The 27,254-nt window shown below is 41.4% G+C and overlaps 1 protein-coding gene across 1 annotated transcript in view; it reads left to right on the forward strand.

The window, feature by feature from the left end:
• LOC311051243 (NACHT, LRR and PYD domains-containing protein 3-like) overlaps window positions 1–27,254 on the forward strand; it is a 380,092-nt gene that overhangs the window by 340,112 nt on the left and 12,726 nt on the right. The window lies entirely within an intron of this gene.

The following is a 27,254-nucleotide window of genomic DNA, read 5'->3' on the forward strand; positions in this document are numbered from 1 at the left end:
ACCGTCATGCGACAAAGTGTAAATCAGGCTTAACTCGAGGACGGGGTGTGTTTGTGGGAGGTGACCTCATGGAAGAGAAGCACTCAAATGACCTGATGACATTTCTCTCTCTCTCTCTCTCTCTCTCTCTCTCTCTCTCTCTCTCTCTCTTTCTCTCTGTCTGTCTGTCTCTCTCTCTCTCTCCCTCATTCTCTGTGTGTCTCTCTCACTCTCACACACACACACACACACACACACGCGCACACACACACACACACACACACACACACACACACACACACACACACACACACACACACACACACACACACACACACACACACACACACACACACACGTGCGCGCAATCACGCACGCGCGACTATTCCATTGTTTGACACATCGGAGGCTGCAAGTTGTCTAACAACATTCTAAACAAACATTCTAAACTGCTTATTTGCACCGTTCTCACCTCATGTAACCCTTGTGTTGTCTTCAGGTCACAACTAAGCCATCAGCTGTGATTAACAGCAGATAATAGCCTAAATTAGGTTTTTATTATCATTTTGATTTTTTTCGATACTTGATATTTGACGTAAAGTGAACCCAACATGAAACATTACCATTATGTCCAAGACATCTGTACAACCCCAGAGTACACAGATTGAAAAAGACTAAACCCACACAATGGGGAGTTAAAGGGTTAGCTTTCTATCGCTATCTGCTACTACTCAAATGTCTTACTTAAGTAAAAGTAGCAATACTAAAAATAATTGTACTTAAGTTCAGTACTTGAGTAAATGTACTTTACACCACTGCGCTCCGTTCCCGGTTTGGGGACCCCCAAAAATCATTTAGGGACCCCCCTGGGGTACGAACCACAGTTTGAGAACCGTTGTCCTAGATGCCATTAAGAGAAATGCAACTATTTGTAGATGGTTCAAACATGTTAATTATAGAGAGGAGCAACGTGTGTGTGTGTGTGTGTGTGTGTGTGTGTGTGTGTGTGTGTGTGTGTGTGTGTGTGTGTGTGTGTGTGTGTGTGTGTGTGTGTGTGTGTGTGTGTGTGTGTGTGTGTGTGTGTGTGTGTGTGTGTGTGTGTGTGCGTGCGTGCGTGTGTGTGTGTGTGGTGAAAGAGCATGCTGACACAGCCCCTCCCACCATTCACTGACTGAGACTGAGCTCTCAAGCATCAAGCAGACACATGCAGTGACATTTTATTTGTCACCTTTGTGATGGTCTATTTTATACAAATAATAGATACTGTACATAGACAGACAGGCACAATATAGGCAGGCAGGCAGGTGGGCGCCTGGTCTTCAACTTCCAAAGATTTTCACGTCTCCGTCCTTCCTTGTTGCTTTCACTGGCTTGCAGTTGCTGCCCAGATCCAATTGATAACACTGGCGACCTACAAGGCAATCTAGGACAGTGGTGTTTTTCTAGGCAAAGAGGTTTTTCTATGGTTGTTTTCAGGGGTGTAGTGGTCTTTTGAGCATCACACACCCGCCCGCAGATGCACTGGCGTGCACGTGGCATGCACATGCTTTATAAGCTATGTTTTTTTGTTGTTGTTAAAAAACGTTTGTTTTAAAATGTATAGAAAAATAAATATAGATCGATTCCTTGACCTAGTTGACATTAATTATCTGCCTTTGAAAATAACATGTCTGGGCCAAAAATACAAAGTACACAGGAGCCAAGCTTTTTTAAGTAATAAGTTAAACAAGAAGTGAATGGAGCAGCAAATCTTCAAATCATGATATGTTGGGTTCTGAACGTTTTTTTTCACAAAAACGTTAAGGTATTCTATTAGGCAATAGAAGGACAGAGGCTTTTATGTGAACAATCAATGACAGTTGTATTTAACAGCCATGTTAGAAAGTCACGTTTGTGTCTGTATCATCCATGAGCTGACAATGGAGATACTATCACTTAGGAAATAACACTGTGCCTTATACTGGGCACACTGCACACAAATGAAACGTAACTGTTAAAATACATTCACACCATAAAAACACTGCTCTCAGTTAAAATGAATAAAGACAAGAGTTGAGGCACTTGAGAATATAGCACTAACTGCTGACCACGGCCTGTGCGTCATCAGTTCAGCTTAAAATACAATGAAATATAAATGTATCACTACAACCCATCATTTGTTAGAGTGTCTGTATAATGTCATAGTACTCTTTGATTTTGGAAATCGACTGGCAAGCGTCATTTAACACCAAATTCAAATGATGTGCTGTGCAATCGACATATACAGCATTCGGCTCTCTATCAATTATGCATTTTTGCACACCTGAATAAATGCGACTCATAACACTGGCTTCGTCATATCCTTGGCCTCTGCACATTTGAAGTGACAGTCCTATAGTCTCTATCGGTTCAAGGATTATTCTCAAATCGCAGAAAAATCTCATTGACGTCAACCCTGATGGCGTTATCCTTTTTATCTTTGCGAACTGTGATGTATCTGAAAACCTGACTGAGTTGAGTTGACTTTAGTTAAATCCTGAGTAGTGTCCACTATGACTGATTAAACCTGAATAAACTGAATAAACCTCGGACATTGTTTCATAAACAATCTGGTTGCGTACTTTCTGTGACAATAATGCAATTAATTTGTTTCGAACTTCCGGGCTTAAATAATTAACTGTGCTTTTTTTATAAAGCAACTCTTGCAATATGGGATCATATCGAGCCAACAACTCTATTACTGACAAAACTTTTCCACTAGAGCTCACCCACTTTCTCACAATGCCCTCTAATAGCAAGGTTGCAAGAAGCTAACGTCAGAGTGACATCTGTGACTCTTTTTAACACTTGGGTCCAACAATTAACCTGATGCTTGCACTGGCGGTCAAGTTGTGCATCCACTGTACGGTAATTTTTCCAGGTGTCAAATACCACACATGCGGCTAGATGAGCGATGATTGGTGTTTCTTTATTTTGCCAGACAGTCCTTGCCAGTCTTTAATCCCGACAGTCCAGGAGAGGTGGTGGGATGGGCACCTCCTATCGGCGAAAAGCCAACAGGGCTCGCAATACGCACGGTCCATCTTTGGAGAATAACATAGCCATTTACGAGGGAATTTACAACCCAGTTTAGTTTTTTTGTAATAATAATTCTTCTGAGAAGAAGAATTGTATTTCAAACCATTAAAAAAAAAACATTTATCTTGTGAGACCAGAAACATTTCTCAACATTAGATTTTCAGGCCTTCAAATCCAGTCCTATATTGCGCTGATCATTGCAATGGTCACTGAGTTATGGCCATTTGAAATGTTAGACACTGCTGTGATATTGCTGTAGTGCCCCAGATGTGCACTTTAGGGTGTTTTGGTGTGACTATTGTCATGGCAGACCCTAATCTGAGTTCCCAGAAGTTTTCGCCAGCTCTGGCGAGGAACTTCTGGGCCAGAGCCCTGGTATTTGTGGGCGGGATGTAACTTACGCTCTGAATCTGAGCGGACACGCCTCTTACCGGTCTGAGAGCTGTGCAACTCGTCTAAAAAGTCCGACGAGAGGCAAACAGCAGTACACAACGATGGCGGCCGCAATTTCTCAAGGGGAAATTGCTTCCCGTCGATCCTATTTAGATGCAACACCCACTGCATGTGGATACCGCCCCCTTTTCTTCTTAGGCTGTTGATTTGAATCACAACGCAGTGGCCGCGCCCCTGCTGTCCAAACTCCGAGGCGATGCCTCCCAGACTATGGCAGACCCATGAACAGTGTTCGTGGCACGTTTGGTGAGGATTGGAGCAACGGTGTGCTTGGGGCCCCCGGGGACCCCTGATGTCACACGTGGCCTCCGGTGTGATTGTCAAGGCAGACCCCTGAACAGTGTTTGTGCCAAGTTTGTTGCGGATTGGTGCAACGGTGCACCTGCGGCACCCAGGGGCTCTTTTTTCCCCATTGATTCCTTGGATCATGACAAAACTTATAAACCATGTTTGTGCCAGATTACATTTTCTTCAAAACAAACGTTTTGCCACTCTTACAGATTCTGTCAAAAACTCACACAAATTCTTACAAATTATCCCTGGGGTCATGTGATCAAGATGTTTCGGATCCCATTCCAATTGGCTATGACTGCCTTCCAAAGTTTAAGGGTAGGCAACCCAGCCTGGCGGAGACCTGTGCTCCTAAGAACACACTTTTCTAGTCTATAGTAGAGTTCTCAATTTCTGCCCGAGCCCGGCCGGGTTGGGGCCGAAAACGTATGCTAATTGATCAGGCCGGGCTGGGCTCGGAATGTCTAAAAAGCAAAGAAAAGAAATAAACAATAATAATAGTATTCTTATTAATATTCATAATAATTCTATTCTGTCTGTGTGTGTATTTATTAATTATGAACAGCAGCACTGTCAATGTGGTGCTGCACTGACGGTGACTGCCCATGATGATGTGTAGGCAGCAGAGAAAAGTTGCTGCTACCGCTGGCTTGCTGCCTGGTTTATACCTAATTGCACGCTGGTTTTGCGCACTGAATAGCCATTTCATACAAGCTTACTGATGCTCACAATGCATCGCGATCTAACATGTTGTGAACTTGAAGATTGGTTACTTAAATGAGCCATAAATCAGACAGACGACAGACGCCAAGGCAGACAAAAGCCTGATTTGTACTTTGTCACATGGCGGTGTTGCACACTGAACATAGCAGATCTGCAAGGCCAGAATACAACTCGGACTCACCATCATTTTCATTGTCTGCTGCCAGCCCACATAGGACGTTATTAGTCCGTCAAGAAAAAAAAAGATAAATAAACAAAGCATTGGATCACGCGCACTGGATCAAGCTTCACAGGTGTTAGTAATTAAATACATCAGTTGTGACGCTTAATTCACAGTGGTGGAAATGATACAGTCATGGATGAACTTCAACCTGGTGTTTGCACTTTCTCCATTTACGGCCCATACATCTACATAAACTTTCAGATTTCAAATATAAAGTACTTACCTCATGGCCACGGATGTTACAATTCTACTCAGGTACCCCTACATAAGTATCCGTATCTTCCGTATTATTTAGCATTTTAATCGGATCGGTGACTATTTTCTCTAAATTGTATCCCTATGCTTCGGTTGGAAGGTGTATTGCACTTTGATACATTATAACTCAGTGAGAAAATGGCCGCCGATTGGATTAAAAGGCTTTTTATTGAACAATACAGAATATACTGGTACTGTTGAGGGCCCGTACAAAATTGTAACATCTGTGGATTTATTCAACTTTATATTTGAAATCTGAAAGTTTATGTAGATGTACGAACTGTAAATGGAGAAAGTGCAAACACCAGGCGAAGCAGTGTAAACGTGATGTTTACACTGCGCCGCAGCCCGTAGCGCCGTGTGCAGATTGGGTGAAAAGAAAATGGGAAAAGGGGTAAGATCGGGTTTTCATTGGCCAACAGGTAAAAGAGCCAAGGGGAAGATTTCATTGGCAAGAAAATGCGGAAGGAAAGGGGAAAGGGAAAATGAAGGGATTTTCTTTTTAGTGGCTGGAAAATTAAGGGCGTGGTTTTCATTTGCAGCAATTGAAGCCGGGAGCTCTGTGAATGGTCAGATAATGAAGCGCTCTTACAGTCCACCAGGGGCTGGGTAGTGCCGATCCCAACCCCCCGTGATCGAATCCCCCTGCCGGCACTCTTTTTCCGACAATTATAGTTCTGAACCGTGACGGAGGCACTGTCTCAAGCGAACTTGAGCCACGAGAGGCACCGGCGAGGGAGCTAAAGCGAGCAAGTCACCGTGCTGAATGCTGTGAAGTTCGCTCGAGCCGATTCAGCGCCGTCCGAGTTACGTAATGATAGGCACAGAATCGTAAATCCTGTTTTGGGGTGAGCGTTTGCCCCAACTGCCACTCAAAGGGACTACTGGCCAATCACAGCGCTTCTTTTCCAGGATTTCCTATACATATATTTTCGCAATATTGTGGAACACAAGCATTCCAGACCTACATTTCAGTGCCTGTGAGCAGCACAAATGTTTAATGTCACTTTTGGTAGCCAGTAGTTTAAAGGGACAGTGCACCTTAAAACTGCAATTGTAAACAGTGTTTCAAGACAGTCATATGTTGTGGAAAATATACTTTACAGCTAAAGAGTATTATTTAACATTAAGGGTCAATTAAGGTATTTAAAGTATTGAATAAGAATACTGCCCTGGGACCCGTAACAATAACACATTTTTTTGTTTTTGTTTGTCAAGGTAGCTTTAATAGTTGTTTTCCACTGCGGTGAGCAGGCATTTTATGTTGATGAGAACATGACTGTGATTCCATTTGTAGGTGTGTTGTATGGCGTGTGAATGGAACAATAGAAAGATTAACTTGAGAGTCGAAACTGGCACGTAGATGATGAGTGATAACGAAGGCCATGGCAGGACTGAAAGGAATGCAGTGTCAAAACCAGTTTGATCATGTGTCCTGATTTACACTCAGCAGCTTGTCAACGCATTTTTATTGTTGATCTGTCATAATTCTTTCTCGGTTCAACCCAGCCCTTAACACCACTTAATGCAGTCAGCAACCATTCAAGACAGAAGGAGAAACAGAAAAGACTAGGACATAACATGTTTTATGTTCATTCACATGGGAATGTGTTTTTTTTTGTGTTTGTGTTTCCATTGTTGACCTATATTATTATTTTCCACATTTTAGAATCCATGACAACCAGTATTGTAGTAGGCCTACTGATTGTATAGCTGGGCAAAGGAGGTCACCCAAAAAAGGACTTATTTTCATGAAGATTTCCTTGTTTTTGTCGCATTCCTGATTCAGTAATTAGTGCGCAGTGGAACCAGCATTATGAAATAGGCCTAAAGTATTCATGTTTAGTTTGATGATAGATACATTTTAGTTAGGTTTATGGGTGCATACGTAGTTTATTAGTAATTGACTATTTTGTTTCGTTTTAGGCTTTGCAACCTATTTAAAGGATAATACAAAGCATGTCTATAGGTAGAAAAACTAAAATGACAATGCAATTAATTGAGGTCCAGGTGTGTGTGTGTGTGTGTGTGTGTGTGTGTGTGTGTGTGTGTGTGTGTGTGTGTGTGTGTGTGTGTGTGTGTGTGTGTGTGTGTGTGTGTGTGTGTGTGTGTGTGTGTGTGTGTGTGTGTGTGTTTGTGTGTGTGTACACGCGTGCATGTCACTGTTTGGAGAGATGGGACTTTAAGGTGTGTGTGTCATTAACTGCTGTCTATTGTTTTTTTAAGTACCAACAAGAGAGCTACAGGGCTAGGCTACTAGCTACTACAGCAGTAGTATGCATGCAAATCACCCAGGAATTCACAGTCAAACTGCTTGATCTGATATAGCAGGCACGCAGTCTCGAGTCGCAGGCACGCACGTGCACGCCAGTGCATCTGCAGGCGGGTGTGTGTTGCTCAAAAAAGGTGGCCATACACCGTAGCAACACGTAGCAGACCACTACATCCCTGAAAACAAACATAGAAAAACCTCTTTGCCTAGAAAAACACCACTGTCCTAGATTGCCGTGTAGGTCACCAGTGTTATCAATTGGATCTGGGCAGCAACTGCAAGCCACCGAAGCCAGTGAAAGCAAGAAGGAAGGACGGAGACGTGAAAATCTTTGGAAGTTGAAGGCCAGGCACGTGTCTGCTTGATGCTTGAGAGCATGCTCTTTCACCACACACACACACACACACACTCACACTCACACACACACACACACACACACACACACACACACACACACACACACACACACACACACACACACACACACACACACACACACACACACACACACACGTTGCTCCTCTCTATAATAAACATGTGTGAACCATCTAGCCACTGAGTGTGGGAGGAACCACAACAAGGTCACAGAAGTGGCGGGTGACAAACGTCTTACAACATGCTATGTCTGCTATTTTGGCACAAATCCATAGTAGGATGAAGTATAAAATAGGTTATAAGTCTCCCCAAACTGTCTCCATTAACTGTCACAAATACAAACTAACAACTGGAACCAGATTGTCTTTGGGAGTGCACAAAAATCACTTATTCTGGTAGTTGATATGCTAAGAAATCTAAGAAAAAAAAAAAAAAAGGCTAAGAAATGTCTTATGTAAATTCAATGTACATAATATTAATAATAGGGCTTCAGTGGTTAAAGTACTTTAACTACAGTGAAAACACCATCAATACCATGATTGACATGCAAACAGGAGGACTTATAATACCAACGTTTATGTAATGTTACATTACATTACATTACAGTCATTTAGCAGACGCTTTTATCCAAAGCGACTTACAGTAAGTGCATTCAACATAGGTATAGGCAAGGAAGCTACTAATCACCAGAAGTCTTAAGTGCATTCTCTTCTAAAACAAGCAACTGAAAACAACCATAGAAAAACCTCTGTCCACCACTGTCCTAGATTGCCTTGGAGGTCGCCAGTGTTATTATTGGATCTTGGCAGAACTTCAAGCTAGTGAAAGCAACACAGAAGTACGGAGACGTGAAAATCATAATGTTAATATCTGATCACAGAGTGCTTGCCTTTGTATAACTTCAGGTTCAAGTTGTTGAGGCTGTGTCTATGCTGTGTCCATATGAATTATCATGTAATAATAGCTCATGTATGTGAAACAATTATTTTTAAATTGATTCACACTACTGTTTTGTTTACTACTTGCAGTTATGATGACTGACTGTCAATGTAGATAATACAAGATTTATTCTAGTATGTACAGAATGTATTTGTTAATGTTTGACAAAGGGTTTAACATGAGTCAATCCATGAAATAATAAAATATAAATTCCAATACACGTGTAAAAAAGTAGCAGATCTACAAACTCACAAAACTTTGCATCTGCAACGCGTTGTGAGCTTATAGATCTGCTATTTTTGACGTGTGACACCGTCATGCGACAAAGTGTAAATCAGGCTTAACTCGGGGACGCGAACGTGTGTTTCCTCTCCGATCTCAGTAGCGGGGGGGCGGGGTAGACACGCTTCGCTCCTAGTCATGCAAAATAATCGGCGCTGGCATTGCCTGGGGGGGGTGATCATTTACGATTCTGTGCCTATCGGTACATAACTCGGGTCTGAATAGGCTCAAGCGAACTTCGCAACGTTCAGCACGGCAACTTGCACGCTTCAGCGAGCTCGGTGTTTTTTCTCGTGGCTCAAGTTCGCTTGAGACTACGCCCCTCCGTTGCGGTCCAAAATGTAACTTTATCGGCAAAAATGTATCTGCGGTTATTTGAAAAAGTAGTGGCGTCAGCAGGAGTCAAACCCTAGAGGTATGGATTTAGGGATTTGGAGGGAGTTTAGTAATTAACGAGGCAAGCCACTGAGGCTGGTTCTGAGAGTGGGTATTCGGGCAGGATTAGTATGTGCCCACCGTTCCCAACTCTTCTAATGTAGAGCGAAAGCAGGGTACTGAGATTGGGGAGGAAATACACGTTCGCCTTGGGGACGGGGTGTGTTTGTGGGAGGCGACCTCATAGCCTGGGATCCAGTCTGCTTCGCTACGTTCGGCGGACTTTTTTTTCTCTCTTCGCTTCTCAGTCTGGAATGCACCCCATTGACTCGTTTTGCAGAACTACACTGGAACTACATATGTTACGTTAGGCAACGTCGTTGCTGGTTGGATGTTGTTCAAACGAATGACGAATCACAACGATCACACTGTTTTAGACTGTTTTAGACCAATCAGAAGCCACGGTAGGTTTCGAACCTTGGCTGCTGTGTCCCGCCTCCTGGAGATAGGAGGCATTCCAGACTGAGAAGCGGAGAGAGAAAAAAAGTCCGCCGAACGCAGCGAAGCAGGCTGGATCCCAGGCTAGCGACCTCATGGAGGAGGAGCACTCCAATGACCTGTGACATTCCTCTCTCTCTGTCTGAAACATTACCATTATGTCGAAGACATCAGTACAACCCCAGAGTACACAGAATGAAAAAAACTAAACCCACACAATGGGGAGTTAAAGTGTGAGCTTTCTATCGCTATCTGCTACTACTCAAATGTTTTACTTACGTAAAAGTAGCAATAGCACAATATAAAAAAACTCTGTGTGTCTGTTACTAGTAAAAGGCCTGTGTTCAAAATGTTACTTGAGTAAAAGTACAAAAGTATTGGCATCAAAATATATTTAAAGTACCAAAAGTAAAAGTACTAAATTGTTTGAAAATAGCAGATCTACAAGCTCACAACGCGTTGCGATGCGTTGTGAGCTTGTAGATCGGCTATTTTCCAATAGCCTATTTATAAAATAGGGCTGCAGTGGTTAATGTATGTTTTATAATATAATAATTTATACCTGCAAAGCAACTAGTAACTAAAGTTTTCAAATAATTGTACTTAAGTTCAGTACTTGAGTAAATGCACTTAGTTACTTTAAACCACTGCACTCCGGTCCCGGTTTGGGGACCCCCAAAAATCATTTAGGGACCCCCCTGGAGTACGAACCACAGTTTAAGAACCGTTGTCCTAGATACCATTAAGAGAAATGCAACTATTTGTTCACCGATATAGACTTCCCAATATAGACAAGCGGGCTGATTTTGGGCTGATTTCTTAGCATATCAACTTCCGGAATACATGCATTTTTGTGCACTGCCAAAGACAGTACACTCGAGTTCCAGTCGTTATTTTGTATTTGTGACAGTTAATGGAGACAGTTTTTATAATTCATCCTACTATGGATTTGTGCCAAAATAGCAGACATAGCATGTACTGTAGCAAGACTAGCAACACGTTTGTCACCCGCCACTTCTGTGACCTTGTTGTGGTTCCTCTCACACTCTCAGTAGCTATGTGGTTCAAACATGTTCATTATAGAGAGAAGCAACGTGTGTGTGTGTGTGTGTGTGTGTGTGTGTGTGTGTGTGTGTGTGTGTGTGTGTGTGTGTGTGTGTGTGTGTGTGTGTGTGTGTGTGTGTGTGTGTGTGTGTGTGTGTGTGTGCGTGCGTGTGCGTGTGTGTGTGGTGAAAGAGCATGCTGACACAGCCCCTCCCACCATTCACTGACTGAGACTGAGCTCTCAAGCATCGAGCAGATATGTGCAGTGACATTTTATTTGTCACCTTTGTGATGGTCTATTTTATACAAATAATAGATAGATAGACAGACAGGCACAATATAGGTAGCTAGGCTTATTCCTTGTTGCTTTCACTGGCTTCAGTGGCTTGCAGTTGCTGCCCAGATAAAATTGATAACACTGGTGACCTACACGGCAATCTAGGACAGTGGTGTTTTTCTAGGTAAAGAGGTTTTTCTATGGTTGTTTTCAGGGGTGTAGTGGTCTGCTACAGTATGGCGTATGGCCACCTCTTTTGAGCAACACACACCCGCCCGCAGATGCACTGGCGTGCACATGGTGTGCACATGCTTTATAAGCTATGTTTTTTTTGTTGTTGTTAAAAACGTTTGCTTTAAAAATATATATACATTTAAAGATTTACACAGATTTTCAAGATTTTTCAAAAATAGCAGATCTACAAGCTCATGTCTTATTCTGTTTGTTGTAACCAAATATCCCCCAGGTTAAGGTATTCTATTAGGCAATAGAAGGACAGAGGCTTTTGTGTGAACAATCAATGACAGTTGTATTTAACAGCCACGTTAGAAAGCATACAAAAGTCACATTTGTGTCTGTATCATCCATGTGCTGACAATGGAGATACTAACACTTAGAAAATAACACTGTGCCTTATACTGGGCACACTGCACACCAATGAAACGTAACTCATAGGCGGATGAGGATATTCTTTTTTATTTTTTATTTTTTATAGATTTCTATGCATTCCAGGAGTTTGGGGGGCTGGCTCCCCCAAAATAATTAAATAACCCTAACAACCCTAACCCTAAAACCGCAATAAAGTAACAAAAAAAGTAACTTTATCCACGGTAAACCCGAAAAAATCGCGCGCGCGCGGGAGGGACCCATGCACGCGCGCGCAGTCCCGTGCATGTGCCCCCCCCAGGACTAATGTGAAACTCCGCCTATGACGTAACTGTTAAAATACATTCACACCATAAATGTATCACTACAACCCATCATTTGTTAGAGTCTCTGTATAATGTCATAGTACTCTTTGATTTTGGAAATCGGCTGGCAAGCGTCATTTAACACCAAATTCAAATCATGTGCTGCGCAATGGATATATACAGCATTCGTCTCTCTATCAATTATGCATTTTTGCACACCTGAATAAATGCGACTCATAACACTGGCTTCGTCATATCCTTGACCTCTGCACATTTGAAGTGACAGTCCTATAGTCTCTATCGGTTCAAGTATTTTTCCTTCCAGTCCTTCTGCAGATTGATCTGAGATATTCTCAAAGACTTTAGTTAAATCCTGAGTAGTGTCCACTATGACTGAATAAACCTGAATAAACTGAATAAACCTCGGACATTGTTTCACAAACAATCTGGTTGCGTACTTTCTGTGACAACAATGCAATTAATTTGTTTTGAACTTCTGCGCTTAAATAATTAACTGTGCTTTTTTTATAAAGCAACTCTTGCAATATGGGATCATATCGAGCCAAAAACTCCATTACTGACAAAACTTTTCCACTAGAGCTCACCCACTTTCTCACAATGCCCTCTAATAGCAAGGTTGCAAGAAGCTAACGTCAGAGTGACATCTGTGACTCTTTTTAACACTTGGGTCCAAAAATTAACCTGATGCTTGCACTGGCGGTCAAGTTGTGCATCCACTGTACGGTAATTTTTCCAGGTGTCAAATACCACACATGCGGCTAGATGAGCGATGATTGGTGTTTCTTCATTTTGCCAGACAGTCCTTGCCAGTCTTTAATCAGGGCTCGCAATACGCACGGTCCATCTTTGGAGAATAACATAGCCATTTACGAGGGAATTTACAACCCAGTTTAGATTTTTTGTAATAATAATTCTTCTGAGAAGAAGAATTGTATTTCAAACCATTACAAAAAAACATTTCTCTTGTGAGACCAGAAACATTTCTCAACACTAGATTTTCAGGCCTTCAAATCCAGTCCTATATTGCGCTGATCATAGCAATGGTCACTGAGTTATGGCTATTTGAAATGTTAGACACTGCTGTGATATTGCTGTAGTGCCCCAGATGTGCACTTTAGGGTGTTTTGGTGTGACTATTGTCATGGCAGACCCATGAACAGTGTTCGTGGCACGTTTGGTGAGGATTGGAGCAATGGTGTGCTTGGGGCCCCCGGGGACCCCTGATGTCACACGTGGCCTCCGGTGTGATTGTCAAGGCAGACCCCTGAACAGTGTTTGTGCCAAGTTTGTTGCGGATTGGTGCAACGGTGCACCTGCGGCACCCAGGGGCTCTTTTTCCCCCATTGATCTTGGATCATGACAAAACTTATAAACCATGTTTGTGCCAGATTACATTTTTTTCAAAACAAACTTTTTGCTACTCTTACAGATTCTGTCAAAAACTCACACAAATTCTTACAAATTATCCCTGGGGTCATGTGATCAAGATGTTTCGGATCCCATTCCAATTGGCTATGACTGCCTTCCAAAGTTTAAGGGTAGGCAACCCAGCCTGGCGGAGACCTGTGCTCCTAAGAACACACTTTTCTAGTCTATAGTAGAGTTCTCAATTTCTGCCCGAGCCCGGCCGGGTTGGGGCCGAAAACGTATGCTAATTGATCGGGCCGGGCCGGACTCGGAATGTCTAAAAAGAAAAGAAAAGAAATAAACAATAATAATAGTATTCTTATTAATATTCATAATAATTCTATTATATCTGTGTGTGTATTTATTAATTATGAACAGCAGCAATGTCAATGTGGTGCTGCACTGACGGTGACTGCCCATGATGATGTGTAGGTAGCAGAGAAAAGTTGCTGCTGCCACTGGATTGCTGCATGGTTTATACTTAACTAGACCATACCCGGTCGACGCATCCGTGGGGGGATATGCGCACATGATCTGGCAACCCGGGAGGCAGTTCGTCCCATAGCTGGGCAGCCCCGTAACCATGGCGACAGTGTTTGACACAAAAACGCTAATAAGAAGCTGAGATTTGGTGAAATTGAAAAACGGGCTTCACAGTTAAGTTCAGATGGTAATGGTCAATGGCTGTGTGCAAAATCAGAGCAATTGGTCCAGCCATTGAGGAGAACCGGCTAGCTTCACCTACGCTTCACCTACTCACCTACTCAAGACGGTTACTAGAATTATAGTATGATTGCACGGTGGTTTTGCGCACTGAATAGCCCATTTCATACAAGCTTACTGATGCTCACAATGCATCACGATCTAACATGTTGTGAACTTGAAGATTGGTTACTTAAATGAGCCATAAATTAGACAGACGACAGACGCCAAGGCAGACAAAAGCCTGATTTGTACTTTGTCACATGGCGGTGTTGCGCACTGAACATAGCAGATTTGCAAGGCCAGAATGCAACACAGACTCGCCATCATTTTTATGGCCTGCTGCCAGCCCACATAGGAGGTTATTAGTCCATCAAGAAAAAAATTATAAATAAACATTTTTTTTTCTGCACAGCAAGATCAGCACACTGCATCAAGCTCCACAGGTGTTAGTAATTAAATAAATCAGTTGTCACGCTTAATTCACAGTGGTGGAAATGATACAGTCATGGATGAACTTCAACCTGGTGTTTGCACTTTCTCCATTTACGGCCCATACATCTAAATAAACTTTCAGATTTCAAATGTACTTACCTCCTGGCCACCTGATGTTACAATTCTACTCGGGTACCCCTACATAAGTACCCATATCTTCCGTATTGTTTAGCACACGGTCCTCAGAGTTACTACAGGGGGTCCGCCAAATCTTTGTGTGATATGTTTTATTTTTTTTACCGTAACCACTTGAACCCTCCCTTTTCTGAGGAGAACTTTAGCCAAAAATAGCAGATCTACAAGCTCACAACGCCTCGTGCTGTGAGGCGTTGTGAGCTTGTAGATCTGCTATTTTTGGCAAAGAGGTATAGGTGTAGAGGGAAAAAAGAGCAGACCACGTAAACAATAAAAAGTTGAATCTGAAACACAATTTTATACAATATAGAAGAGGGGGTCCCTGCTTCATCTCCCTCTTAGCTAGGGGGTCCTTGGCCTGAAAACGTTGAAGACCCCTGGTTTAGCACTTTAATCCGATCGGTGACCATTTTCTCTAAATTGTATCCGTATGCTTCGGTTGGTAGGTGTATTGCACTTTGATACATTATATAACTCAATGAGAAAATGGCCGCCGATCGGATTAAAAGCCTTTTTATTGAACAATACGGAATATACGGGTACTTTTGAGGGCCCGTACATAATTGTAAAATCCGTGGCCATGGGGTAAGAACTTTATATTTGAAATCTGAAAGTTTATGCAGATGTACGGACTGTAAATGGAGAAAGTGCAAACACCAGGCGATGCAGCGTAAACGTGATGTTTACACTGCGCCGCGGCCCGTACCGCCGTGTGCAGATTGGCTGAAAAGAAAATGGGAAAGGGGGTAAGATCGGGTTTTCATTGGCCAACAGGTAAAAGAGCCGAGGGGAAGATTTAATTGCCAAGAAAATGCGGAAAGAAAATGAAGGGAAAAGAAGGGGGACTTTTTTAGTGGCTGGAAAATGAAGGGCGTGGTTTTCATTTGCAGCAATTGAAGCCGGGAGCTCTGTGAATGGTCAGATAATGAAGCGCTCTTACAGTCCACCAGGGGCTGGGTAGTGCCGATCCCAACCCCCCGTGATCGAATCCCCCTGCCGGCACTCTTTTTCCGACAATTATAGTTTTGAACCGTGACGGAGGCACTGTCTCAAGCGAACTTGAGCCACGAGAGGCACCGGCGAGGGAGCTAAAGCGAGCAAGTCGCCGTGCCGAACGTTGTGAAGTTCGCTTGAGCCGATTCAGCGCCGTCCGAGTTACGTAACGATAGGCACAGAATCGCTGGGACAAACGCTCACCGTTTGCCCCAACTGCCACTCAAAGGGACTACTGGCCAATCACAGCGCTTCTTTTCCAGGACTTGTCAAAATCTCGTTGTATAAAAATATCACGTGGTTCAGATTGGGGTGTTTGCAAGAGCTTGTGTACACAGTGAATGATTTTGATTTGGGGTTTTATTGTTTTGTTTGTGTTTTGATTCATGAAGACATGCACTGTTATGGTGATTTTGGGTAACACATTAAGTTATTTTCTATACATACATTTTGGCAATATTGTGGAACACAAGCATTCCAGACCTACATTTCAGTGCCTGTGAGCAGCACAGGAGTTTAATGTCACTTTTGGTAGGGAGTAGTTTAAAGGGACAGTGCACCTTAAAACTGCAAGTTTCAAGCCAGTCATATGCTGTGGAAAATATACTTTACTGCTAAAGAGTATTATTCAACATTAAGGGTATTTAAAGTATTGAATAACAGTGAATATGTGGAAAAGTTAATTAATGTGATCTGAATATATGTATTTGGTGAACTGAAATTGTGATTAATGTGAAAATGAATCACAAAGACTAAAACAGAGATGAATGGAGGTGAAATGTATTGTGATGACATGATTTTTGATTAAAAAAAAGGGAAAATTTCATAAAACCAACAGATTGTGAGTTGCATTCTGGAAAGAGAACGTCAAGTCAAGTGTTTTCATTGTTCTGTGTGTTTTCCTGTTTTACTCAGGAGCAGTTTTGTTAATGAGGTACCCAGCAGCCCCGTAACAATAACACATTTTTTGTTTTTGGGAGCAAGCGGATTTTTTCTAAGTGAAAAAATGAAGCTTTAATGAGCCAATGAATATTGCAGTTTTATGACAATCAATCATCTGGGTAGCTTTAATAGTTGTTTGTCACTGAGGTGAGCAGGCATTTTATGTTGATGAGAACATGACTGTGATTCCATGCGTAGGTGTGTTGCATGGCGTGTGAATGGAACAATAGAAAGATTAACTTGAGAGTCGAAACTGGCACGTAGATGATGAGTGATTATATAAAGAAGGCCATGGCAGGAATTAAAAGGAATGCAGTGTCACAACCAGTTTGATCATGTGTCCTGATTTACACTCAGCAGCCTGTCAAAAGAGCAGTGGTGGAGAGTACATTTACTCAAGCACTGTACTTAAGTACAATTTTCAAATTTTCAATAATTTTTACTTCTACTCCACTACATCTCGAAGGGAAATATTGTACTTTTACTCCACTATTAATTATTTAAAAACTTTAGTTACAGTACTTTTTTATTATTATTACAAAACCACTTCAGACCTATATACTTTGGCAATTTGAAAATAGCACGTTGTGAGCTTGTAGATCGGCTATTTTCTAAGGACTTTTATAAATTTCATGCATTTGAAAACTTGTGAAATGGGACCTCCTGCATAATGAAAACTTTTACTTTTGGCACTTTGATACTTTGAAAACATTTTCATTCCAATACTTTTGTACTTTTGTACTTTTACTCAAGTATCTTTTGAGCAGGAAGTAGTAGAGCCTCCGTCCTGCTCCTCCTACCCAACATTCCCTGCTGACAGGCTCCGCCACCAACCCGTAGGAGTACATGCCATGACAAACATCACCCTCCCCGCCCGGCTTCCCTCCCCAGAACACGACCAATTGTGTTTGTATAGACCAGTGGTAACCAACCGGTCGATTATTTTTTTTGAGAAAAAAAAATCAGTCGATAGCTGAAAAGTGGGGGGACATTTGGGACCGTCCGGAACCTTGCCGGACAGCTACATTGCTGGCCTTATATTATATGAATATTTATTAGAAAATGTAATTACAGCAGTAATTCCTGCTGATTTGTTATCCTTATCCTTATCAATGAAACAAATTAATAATATCGTAGGACTCACCCCCATGTGAGTTTTCTTCACGCAGCTGAGTCTGCTGCTGACTGAGCTGGAGAACAGGGTTCGATTCCAGCTCGGTGCACTAAAACGCTTACTGATTTCCCATATGAACTGTAACATACATTTACTATTAGTGTAAGTGTTAAACTCATACAGTTATGAGTTAGCCAGGCCAGGTTGCCTACCCAGGGCCTGTAAAGTTTGGAAGGCAGTTATAGCTAATTGGAAAATAACCAGCGAAATCTGACTGATACTGATTGATCCCATGACTCCAGAAATAATATGTATCGGTGTGTGTGAGTTTTGGACATAATTTGTAGGAGTGGTAGCAAAAAGTGTGCTTTGAAGAAAACGCAAACCTTGTATGACAAAAACCTTTACTTTTCAGGAAATGAGAAAAACAACCTGTGTTCCAATGAGTTCTTTTTATCACCTTTCATTTGTTCAATATGCATAAAACCCACACACACACTAAACCACTTTTACTTTACCTTTCAGAATGTTTCAAAAACGGCAGATCCAAAAGCTCAATGATATGAGCTTGAAGATCTGCTATTTTTTCTACTTTCGCGCGGCACCGAGTGCTATTCAAAAATAGCAGATCTACAGCTTGTGAGCTTGTAGATCTGCTATTTTTGAAAAATTGTGAATAACTCATAAATCGATATTAACTCAAATAGCCAAATAAATCTAAAATTATACACAATGCGTTCCCGGTCTTAATGGGTTAACTATGGAAAATGCAGCTTGCGTAAAACAAAATTGCTTTATTGGAGCATTCCAATAGTGGTCAAATACATGTTAAGACACATATTTAGAAAACAATTAGCCATAGGACCTTCAGTGGCTTTTGAGGGGCTCAGGAGGTAAAGCGACCGTCTCGGTTCGATCCCCGGCTACTATTGGCTGTGTGTTGAAGTGTTCTTGTGTTCTAGAGCAAGACACTAAACCACTAACTGCTTCAGATGAGCAGGTTAGTGCCTTGCATGGTTTCCTCTGCCCTCAATGTGTGTGCACGAGTGCATGTGTGTGCACGTGTGCATGTGTGTGCGTTTCTGTGTGCGTGCGTGTATGTAAAGCATTTCTCTATTTACATTCTCTCTTGTTAGCACTTGTACTTGTACACTTGTACAATACAAAACAGTGTCAGGTTCAGGTGAGGTACAGAGAAAAATTATGGCTTAAAGGGAATTTACAATTTCCGAAGTTTTTAAAATTAGAAATGTTCAAAAATAGTGAAAATAGCCGATATACAAGCTCACAATATGTCAGGTGCGACATATTGTGAGCTTGTAGATCTGCTATTTTCACTATATTTGAAACAGGACTTAAGTGGTTAATTCATAATATGTTTTTGTTTACACCTAGGAATGTGGAGGAGTCAAAAGTACAATATTTCCATTTGAAATGTAGTAGTAGTAGTAGTAGTAGTAGATTTTATTTGGTCTGTAAGGCAGTTATATACATACACTGTTCTTTTCACTCTCTTTTTTTCCCATCAATAATAATTACAATAATAGTAGTAATAAATAATAAATAATAATGATGGTAATACACAGACCAAAAGGTGTAGGCTGAAGCCTAAGCTTATTTTGCCTACCCTTTGCACATGTTAATAAACATCATGCTAAAAGGAGATACTAGCATGCTGGAGTAATACAAACACAAAACAACCAAAACAAAACAAAGATCAAAACATACAAGATGTTGACAGAAACGAGTACAAAAAAATAAATAATCAAGGTACAATCACTTGATTTGCAAACAATAAGGAAGAGAAGAAAGCAATGTGTGAAAGTCCATGTTCTCCCTGTGTTCCCTAGAGTAGGTACCCTCACAAAAACATGCAGTAATCCTGGTCACTATACTGCCTCCCCCTGGCTAGCCGGGGCGCCTGATGGAGGGGAAAGGAACTGGTTGGAATAACGTGTTCCTTCCACGCGCTACGTCCTACCAGGAAAACTCCCCCCTGTCAGGTGACAAGGTGGTCAGTTGGCTCTCATGCATTGAAGGAGGCATGAGCTCAGCCCTGGCCTCCCTCGGTTGGCAGAGGGAAGGTAGTGCCCAGGATTACATAAACAATTGGCACTGGGTGTAAAAAATAGGGGTTACAAAATCGTGGGATAAAAAAAGAAAAACGGAAAAAAGAAATGTGTGAAAGTCATGCAAATAATTAATAAAGATAAATAAAAATAAAAACCTCGAGTACAGTACTGAAGTAAATGTTGTTACTTACTGTCCAACACTTATGTTATGGAGGAACTGCCCTTCCCCCATGGAGTGACGTTCCTGCACATACTGTCAGGCGCCACACCCTTTTCTATTCACTTTGCACTTCAACGTTCCCCAGGCTGTCTTCTTGAGAAAGCAAGCCTCCGAGGTTAGAGACATAAAAACTTGTATTGTTATGCTTGTGCGTTTCACATAATTGGTCTCACCTAAGTTCATTCATCTTTATTTTTGTCCATTCATCAAGTGACCTGCACAATTATATTTTCCACCCTAAAGGAGACATTTGGGCTGGTGTTCATGGACAAGGATATTCTCATGACTCTGGACAACGTAGCAGACAGAAGTCATCTCCTGTGATACCTGCTGACATTTTAAGGTAGGCCACACTGTCTTAAAGGAAGAGCACCAGCGTGCTTTCCTTTTCAAAAGTAATAACGCATATCTCTCAAAGACCCCCTTCTAAGGATGTCCAAATTATTGTTTGGGGATTTTGTTTTTTTAAAAGACATAGGCACATTTGAAGTTATAAACAGAGCTCCCTCTAGAGGCTCGTCTTCAGGAAATGAGATGAGAGATGAGATATACTTTATTAATCCCAAAGGGAAATTGTGGAAACACCAAAGAAATCAGACATTGTTTGTTTCTGTGTGATGTTGTAAGTGTAAGGTAAACACTAAACAGGAAACAGCGGACGGACGGCAGACACTGATTCGTGATGATGATAATAAAAACTAAAGAATGTGTAGTTTAAGGGGGGGGGCTAGTTCCTGCCGGTATAGGTGGTACCGAGGCTAGCCTGTGCAGGCGCTCCCTGACAAAGTGGTTTTATTTTTATTTCCATTTCAGACTTGACATGACAGAAAAGACAAGATGCTGATCTGGTGAAGCAGGGTCGTTGGTGGTTGGTGGTTACTGGTTAGATTGAGCAACACAATGGTAAGTTTGAGCGATTTTTTCTGTGTCAAATAATGCTGGACCAACCTGACTTGATGAAAATGATTGTCTACATTGTGTTTCCGTTCAACTTTGTTGGTGAATGATAGAGACATATTTGAATACACTGTAGCAAATACTGTACCATACAAGGACATAGACATAAACAAGGGATAATTGACAGTTAGCCGGCCATTGTTGAGAAATATACCCGGACAGGGTGATAGACCCTGATGCAAAGCGGAGGGGTCTTTATCACCCTGGGGGGGGGGGGGGGGGGGGTATGAAAGTAGTCCATTAGATTATGCCAGGCGTATCCAGTGCCACACGGTCGGCTCACAAAACTCTGGTAGTAAGTGTCAATAAATTATGAATCAATGTTCAGGTACTGCATTGTCTATTTCTCTCCTTAAACATTTTCATAATCATTCTTCAGTGTACTGTTTAGCAGTAAATTGCATTGTGTTTATTTACTTGGTGCCACCATGTTGGATATGGCAAAAACAAATCACCATGGGCTGATATGAACCAGGAGCTCAGGCTCTGTCCATAACAGTGGTTTGTTATTGATAGTAGCGGTCATTATTTAAAAATAACAACACCACTAAATTTAGTTTTTGACCAATCAGAATCAAGCATTTAACCAGTGTAATAACATTGTTTAATAGTGTTCAGTGATGATATGATATAATAAAATGACTCTTATGTACAACACTTTGTGGACAACAGGATGCTGGTGTCGACTTGACTTCAGAAAAAATGGATGAAGCAAAAGGTGAGTTTTTTTGTCAGTAATATAGTTCAATGCTTGACTTGACCATTGAGTAAGGTGTTTACTTGTGCTACCTTTGAGTGTATATCCTTAATATAATAATATATTATTGCAAAAAAAGATATGCCCTCAGTTGTAACGCTTTATGTATGTGAGGATGTAGAGATGCAGAGCTTTATTTTTCATTGATATAATGATGTCATTTTCTCTGATAAATGTACTGCCAATTAACCACTCTATTTTTCTGTTTCAAACAGCACATGTTGTGAAACAGCACAGGGCAGATTTTATTCAAAAGGTTGTCACAGTGATGCCTATAGTAGACAGTTTAGGAATCATGGTCCATCCTGAGCTGTATACTGGGATTCAAGCAGAGAAGACGAGACAGGACCAAATGAGGAATCTGTATACAACTGTACTAGATCCAGGGGGAACACGCGTCAAAGCAGCATTTTATGATGCCCTTAAACAACACCAACCCCACATGTTGGATAGTTGTGGTAAGATCAAATGTCAATAGATTTGTTATTCTTTTCCTACAGTAGTTGTCACTTGTCACTAGTTTAAAATAATAAGGGCCAGCACACGCAACAACATTATTAAGTATCATAGGGTGGACTTGTTTCAGTCAAGACAGCCTTCTTCAGCTCCTATCTTTGCATTACTATATAGATATTTTACTGATGAGAATGATCTTATTCATTGATTGATTTGTTTAACTGCAAATACTCTAGATCAGTGGTTCTCAAACTTTTCAGGCTGAAACCTCCCAAATTAATTATATATGAACTGGGGACCCCCCCAAAATAATTATATATGAACTAGTGACGCCCCCAAATAATTACATTTGAACATTACATTTTTATAGTATAGTTTGTTGATTACTTTTGATGCAGTAGTGGTCTTTTTTTCATTTCATTTTATCTTTTAGATATTAAAAAGTTCTTAGCTGTCCTTAAATTGTTCACTGTCATGTAGGGACCCCCCCCCCCCCCCCCCCAAAAAAAAAAAAAAAACAACATCTGGGGAACTCGCTGGTGGTCCCGACCCACAGGTTGAGAACCACTGCTCTAGAAAGCAGTAAAAGCATGTTTATTCAAATATTTGACAGGATGCGAGGGAGTAAGACAGTCTAATAGCATCTTTAGTATGATGGAGACTCTTTATTCACAGCTTTAACAAGATGGAAAGGAATAGATTTAAATTTGATAGATGGAAACACATTTTACCAAATGACAAAATGTGTCACTTGGTTTCACATTCCTTGTAATGAATTGTATCTAAAGTTCTAACTTTTTTAGTGATAAATAATAGAAAAGGATCAATAGCAGTATTGATAAAGACTGCTATTAAAGATATTAAGATAAAGATCATTAAGCAGTATAAAATATCTTATCAGCAACACAAATGCTGCTTCATCCAGATATTTATTTCAAACAAGTTTTGGCTCACTTAATCACATTATATCGCTCTAAATGCGGCAATATCGCCCTTGTATCGGCCGATATTGATATTGTGTGTGTGTGTGTGATCCTGTAATCCTAGATGTCAGTAATGTTCCAGATACTCCAGGGAGCAGTGCAGCTTCCTCTCAGAGACCAGACGATGGTAAACATTCATCCATTTCTCCATTTATTTCAACAGGATACATTCAGGGTAGACCCATAGATTCACAAACGTTCTGCACACACACACACACACACACACACAAACATTTCTACAATGTCTATCAATAACAAAAGGAATTGTTTTGTTTCTTACAGATTTGCTGGTGAAAACACAAGGGAGTGAACAACAACGGATTTCATTCTACCAAAAAAAGTTCAAAACAAATGTTGAGGACCCCTTTGCGTGTGTACCTGAAGGGACAGTCCAAGTGAGTGACAAGCAGGAATTTGTAGAAAACTACACATATGTCAGCGTCATACAAGTTGAGAGCACAGAGGTCAGCAGTGAGCATGAGGTCACACAGATGGGGATGAAGAACACAGGCCAGGAGATCAAACTCAGTGAAATCTTTAAATCACCATCTGGACAAAACATTCACAGAACAGTGATGTCCATTGGTATCGCAGGAGTTGGCAAAACCTTTCTTGTGCACAAGTTTATCTCTGACTGGGCAACGACAGAAATGCAACATCCCCATCTCATATTTGTGCTCCACTTCCGCCGGCTAAATTTGCTGCATGGAAAAAGGTTTAGTTTGGCACAGCTAATTCACAAATGCATCGGCGCAGCCACATGCATCCCGGAAGAGGCTCTTAATTACATCTTCACAACGTTGCAAGAGTCAGGAATCTCTAGTTACGACAAGAGTCCCTTCAAACTTTTGTTCATCCTCGAAGGATTAGACGAAAGTCGGCTGACCCTAGACTTCAATACTGACCATGACTGCTCTGGTCCCACCTCACTGGAGGTCCTATTGGTAAACCTGATGAAAGGGGAGCTGCTTCGCTGTGCTCACATCTGGGTAACCACACGCCCTGCAGCGGCCAAACAGATCCCTTCTTGCTTTGTTAACATAGTGACAGAGGTGAAAGGGTTCAGTGATGACAAGAAGAAGGAGTACATCATGAAGAGATTCAGTGATGAGAACCAGGCCAAGAGAATCATCTCACACATCACTGCATCAAAGAGCATACACATCATGTGTGAAGTCCCAGTCATCTGTTCAATCACTGCCACAGTTCTGCAGCACATATTGAAGACAGACGAGACAGGAGAGCTGCCCAAGACCCCGACTGAGATGTACTGCCACTTCCTGTTAGTTCAGGCAAGGAGGGATGGGAAGAAGTATGAGACAGAGGCTGATAGAACTGTTCTTCTGAAGCTGGCCAGACTAGCATTTGAACATCTGGAGACAGGGAACCTCATCTTCTACCAAACAGACCTGGAAAAATGTGGTCTTGGTGTTAAAGAAGCCCCACAGTACTCAGCCTTGTGCACAGAGATCTTCAAAAAAGACAGTGATTGCTTCAAGGATGAACCCGTCTACTGCTTTGTTCATCTTAGCATTCAGGAGTTTCTGGCTGCAGTTTACCTGTTCCACTGTTTCAGAGAGAGGAAGATGAATGTATTACATACATTCCTGGCTGACTGGAAGATATCCCTGAAATTAAGAAAGGTCCGGTCCATGGATGACTTCCTGAAATATACCATGCGCAAAGCCCTAAAGAGTGAAAACGGCCACCTGGACCTCTTTGTGCGTTTCCTTCATGGCCTCTCACTGGAGTCCAATCAGGGTCTGTTGAAAGGCTTGCTGGGTCAGACAGAGAACAGCCCAGAGAGCGTCCAGAAAGTCATCCAGAACCTGAAGGAGATGAACACTGATGCCTCTCCTGACAGATGTATCAACATCTTCCACTGTCTGATGGAGCTGAAGGACCAGTCAGTATATCAGGACATCCAAACATACATGAAGTCAGAGACCAAGAGGGGGGGGGAACTCTCTGAGATCCAGTGTTCAGCTCTGGCCTACATGCTGCAGATGTCAGAGGAGGTTCTGGATGAGTTGAAGCTGAGCACATTCAACACATCCTTGGAGGGGCGAAGGAGACTGATCCCAGCCTTGAGGAACTACATAAAGGCTGAGTTAGTAGTCATGTCAATATCAACACATTAGAACAGTCAAAATTCTGAAACCCTTCAGTCATGTTATACATTTTGACTTGCTTTAATGTAGTTCTGTTATCTGTTTGGGTTATAGGTGATTGTTTTGACTTAACATATTAAACATAAAACACTTCATATGGTCATTATAAATGCTACAAAATTACAGCAAAACCTTGGTTTATGTGCAGCCTATGTACATATTGTTACATTATTATGTTTTTGCTACTGTATCAATTATTGTTTTCATACATATTATGAATACTAGCATTAGTTGTTGTAGTATTAGTATTATGGCCCATCACAACAAACAGAGGATGAGTTAGGACAGATTTGATCATCTGTCAATATTTTACATCAACCAAGCAACGTTACATGTTGACGACTAACCTGCCTGCTGCGCTCCGGGAAATCTAGAAGGTGCTCCGTCACCTCAAATACAAATACGTTTTTTATTTTAGGCTATTTATTATTAATTAAACTTTCCCATTTTTCCCTCAATGTCCCTTTCTGCAATGGAAAATGACTTTATTATTCACTGTTAGAAAAATGGCCCGTGAGCCAGGTGATCTGACGCTCATTATGTTAGTTGCAGAGGACTCTGCAAATAAGGCAAAGGCCCCGCCTCCCCCTCATGTCAAGTGGTCAATGTTTACAACTTGATGAGAGGACTTATGGAAATGTCCTTATGGACGTGTTCTCTCTCTCCTTTGCAGATGCATATCTCTATACTAGTAGTCGGTAGAGGGAGATAGATAGATAGATAGATAGATAGATAGATAGATAGATAGTTTTTGCATCAAAATAGCAGATCTACACAAGCTTACAAGTCGTCACGATGTGACACTCTGTAGATCTTGCAGATCAGCTATTTTCAAAACATGTTGGGGAAAAAAATACATTTTAATTTGGGGGTACTTGACATGAAAGGTTTGAGAACAACACTGGTCTAAAACAACTCTGACAGCTGGGTAGGCACAGTTTTTACAGATTGTTTGATATGGCACTCAACATCAACAACAGCAAAGCTTGGATAGAGATAAACTGCATCATATTTTAGAGGGAAATCTCAATGTTTCAATCTCGATGACTTCACTGACTATCATCCACTACATCAGTGATATTATTTACAGCATCACTGCACAAATTTGACTATTGTTACAGGGTGAAGGGTTACTAGGGCTATACTATACTATACTGTACCTTCAACATCACATTCCCATATTTATGTGAACATCCCCTTACCTTAGACATAGAATGTAAACGATGAAAATGTACTTTATTGGTCATTATGGTTTATTGTTCATTCTAATCTAGCATTTCACAGCCTTTATGTATTAATGCTGTTTCAAATGATACAGCAACTCAGTGGTTGCATACAGAAGCGATACTGTTAGATTGCAGTATGTATGGGAGAAAGGCTTAGCTTAGTATTAAACGGGGTGTCCATGGCACAACATATTTTCAGATGGAGGTCTGTGGCCATTGAGCATTTTCATGTGACAAAATATAGACTCCTGGGTTAATGTTAAAAGAAAACATCTTATTTCCCCAGGCTTGTGGTCAGTTAGGTGTTTGTGTGTGTGTGTGTGTGTGTGTGTGTGTGTGTGTGTGTGTGTGTGTGTGTGTGTGTGTGTGTGTGTGTGTGTGTGTGTGTGTGTGTGTGTGTGTTTCTGTGCATGCATGCCATGGTGGAAATACTTAAAGGGATAGTTCACCCAAAAAAGGACCTCTTTTCTATCAATTACACACCCCATGAAGCGTTGAATTCATGCAGATTTTTTTGTTTTTGTCGCATTCCTAAGCCAATAATTTGATGACCGGCGGAAAGATGCTAATGTTTCCAATAGGAGACTCAAAGTTGACACTTTGAGTCTCCTACCAGAGCCGCCGCCGATCATCAAATTATTGGCTTAGG

Source organism: Gymnoscopelus microlampas, assembly GCF_963454915.1.
Source record: "Gymnoscopelus microlampas genome assembly, chromosome: 9".
Lineage (NCBI taxonomy): Eukaryota > Metazoa > Chordata > Actinopteri > Myctophiformes > Myctophidae > Gymnoscopelus > Gymnoscopelus microlampas.